Source organism: Aotus nancymaae, unplaced genomic scaffold (assembly GCF_030222135.1).
Source record: "Aotus nancymaae isolate 86718 unplaced genomic scaffold, 86718_ANA_hifiasm-v0.15.2.pri h1tg000012l, whole genome shotgun sequence".
NCBI classification, from domain to species: Eukaryota; Metazoa; Chordata; class Mammalia; order Primates; family Aotidae; genus Aotus; species Aotus nancymaae.
Genome location: NW_026988423.1, coordinates 39,874,581 through 39,878,282, shown reverse-complemented (window position 1 = coordinate 39,878,282; position 3,702 = coordinate 39,874,581).

Sequence of the window (3,702 nt, the reverse complement as noted above, 5' to 3'; positions counted from 1 at the left end):
TTTTTCTGAGTCCTAAATTTTATTTTTAAAATTTTGTCATAAATTTTTCTTTGAACATGTGACCTCTCTTCCTGCAAACACAGACTTTTGGTTTTGATATACATAAAGATATACATATGTTGCTCTAAAAATAAAAGGTATAAGAAAATTATGATGTTTGTATAAATATGAATTTATATTTTCAGAAGAAAAATAAATTATTTTAATAAGGTGACTAATTTACTAGAAAACTGAAAACCTCAATATGTGTAAAGCAGATCTACACTCTGCTTTGTATTTAATTCATGACTATAAGATCCTAGGGCTTATGCTTTAGACTCTCCCTTGGTAATTTCTGTTTTTCTTGCCTGGTACTCATGCTAGATCCATAATTTATTTTTTGTTTCCTGTAACTATTTTGTTTTATAGTTTTTGAAGTATTCATTATGTGAGCTCATCAGAGATTATAATAGTTTATAAAATTTAGTAGTGCACACAATTTTTAGATGTAATTCACAATTAGTGTTTTAATTTGTATTTTTAGTTAGAACTTTATTTTACTTGGAGAATCCTATGTAAGACTACTTTAGTTACTGTTGTTTTCAGTTTTCTTAATTGACATAGTATTTTTATTGAGCCAGTTTGTTCAAGTATATACTAGGGAGGCTTCATAAGTCAGGATTTTTTTTTTTATATATAAATGCAGCAAGCAAATATGACAGTGCTTGCTGTATACAGGTGCTTAATGATAATCTGTAAGTATTCCTCCTGGAGTTTGTAACTTCGAGTCAAAGAAAATATCAGTGATGAAGAAATAATACTGACTCTTCATGTGGAGAGGACATTTTTTCCAGCATGCAAAGCTGACTCTTGCTGAATTTAAAGAGAAATTTTGCTTTTACTTTCTAATTATCTTCAGTTTTGCCTTTTTATGTGTATTCCAACTATGTATGCATCACAGCTCTTCTGTTTTGTGTATCTTCATGTAAAAATAAAAGCAAAAAATTACGATTATCACAAATGCAGAAAAGGCATCCAAGAAAATTCAGTGTTCATAAAAATATTGTCAAAGCATTGAAGAAACATGTCAAAATAATAACAATCTATGGCAAATTCTCAACATACAGGTGTTACTAAGAAATTATGTTTGAGAAATTATGTACCTGGAAGCCAGGTACATTCAATATGGCATCTCCCACCCTCTTCCTTCCAGTCATCACATGTGCTGGCATCATGGCAGTCTTCAGGTAAAACCACATGTACAAGTATGGCTGCTGCAAAGTGGAGACCTTATTTGCATAATAAAGACTAAGGTGACTGTGTAAATGACACATCTGGTCAAACCAATCCCCTGGGTCCTATGCAAATTAATCACAGCCCCCTCAAGCCTCTGTACAAAATCGATTGCATTCCTCCACAAAGTGAGAACCTCTTGGGTGACCTGCATTCTCAGCATGAGGAAGCCTTCTCTCTCCTTTTTTTTTTGTCTAAACTTTCTGCTCCTAAACCCACTCCTTGTGTGTGTCCATGTCCTGATTCTTTCTCGACCATGCCAAAGAACCAGAGTATATATCCCAGACAAGCCATTTCAATAAATAGAAATGACATGAATATTCATTTTAAACACTTCTATTCAACATAGTTCTGCAAGTCCTAGCCAGAGCAGTGTAACAGGATAGATAAAAGACATCCAAATAGAACAAGAGGAAGTCAGATTATCTTCAGTGATTATTTAATTTGCCTAGGAAATCTTAAAGATTTCACCAAAACATGTAGCCTAAAAAATGACTTCAGTAAAGTCTGAATACAAAATCAACACGCACAAATGAGTAGTATTTCTATACACCAATAACATTCAAGCTGAGAACAAAATCAGAACAGTTCTATTTACAATAGCCACAAAGAAACAATAATATACCTAGGAATATATTAAATCAAGGAGGTAAAGTATCTCCTCTACAAGAAGAACTACAAAGCACTGCTGAAAAAATCAGGCAACACGAATAAATGGAAAAGTATTTCATGCTCATTAATTTGAAGAATCAGTTAAAATGTTCATGCTGCCCAAAGCAACCTACAGATTATGTGTTATTTCTAGGAAATTATCAATGCCTTTTTTTTTTTTTTTTTTTTGAGATGGACTCTTGCCCTGTCACCCATATTTGAGTGCAGTGGTGCGATCTTGGCTTGCTCACTGCAACCTCTGCCTCGCAGTTTCAAGCAACTCTTCTGTCTCAGCCTTGAGTAGCTGGGTCTGCAGGCACACACCGTTACACCTGGCTAAATTTTTGTATTTTTAGTACAGATGGGGTTTCACCATTTTGGTTAGGGCCTGGTCTTGAACTCCTGATCTTAAGTGATCTGCCCATCTCAGCACAAAAGCACTGGGATTACGTGTGTGTCCCACTGTGCTCAGCCTTCAATGCCATTTTTTATGGATATATAAGAAGTAAACTATTCTAAAATTTATATGGAAGAATAAAAGAGCCCAAATAGCCACAGCAAGTTTAAACAAAAACAGTAATCCTGGAGGCTTCACATTACCTGACTTCAAACTGCACTACAAGTTACAGTAACCAATATAGCATGGTTCTGGTACGAAAATATACATATAGACCAATAAAACAGAGGAGAGAGCTTGGAAAAAAAGCTACACTTCTACAATCAACTTATTTGTGATAAAATCAACAAATAAACCAAGGGGCCACTCGCCGTGGCTCATGCCTGCAATCCCAGCACTTTAGGAGGCTGAGGCGGGTGGATCATCTGAGGTCAAGAGTTCGAGACCGGTCTGGCCAACACGGCGAAACCCCGTCTCTACTAAAAACACAAAAAAATTAGCTAAGTGCCAAACAAACAAAGAAAACCTAATTGGCCAGAGGAACTTGGGAAGGTGGGAATTTCTACCAGGATAAATTCCCCTGCTCCACCCTCAGTGACTTTACGGCTCTCTGGAATCCCCTCCCACATGGTGGGAGCTCCCTTTCCCCTTTGGGATTTCCCCTCTGGAATCCCCTTCCACACTCTTTGTGAAAGTTTTTCTCTTCTCTTTCTTCTCTTTTCTCTACCTAAATAAAATCACCTTTTTGCAAGAATTAAAAAAAAATAAGCTAGCCTAAGTACCGGGTTAGCTACAGTAAAATAGAAGAGCAGGTAAATATTGAAGATCCTATACTTCAATCTCTGGCTCCCAGATAGCATCTATGAACCCACTCATAGCTAGGGGAACTTGCCACCCTGGAGGTAGAGACACAAGCCTGGCTGGCTTTGCCACCTATTAATCATAGAGCTCTAGGGCTTTGAGTGAATTTATATGTTAGTCAAGTAGTGGTTACAGTGGGCCTTGGGTGAGACCAAGTTCTGTGCCTGCTTCAGGTGTGAACCAGTACAGTCCCAGTGGTGGTGGCCACAGGGTGCTTATTTTACCCCAACCCCAGCTCCACGTGCCTCAGCACAGAAAGAGAGACTGCTGGTTTGAGAGAAGGAAAGAGAACAAGAGTCTCTACTTGATAAATCAAGATAATTTTTCTTGATGTTAATCCAAGACCACCAAGGCAACACCTCTTTTTGCCTGCATAAGCTACTGTGATTGGGTTTGGGGCCCAAGTCTCTTTAAATGCTTGGAAAGTTTTCCCAAAAATAATGGGCACAAACAAGTCCAGACTGTGAAGGCTACAATAAAGACTGAACTCTTCAATGCCCAGATCCAGAGGAACATCTACA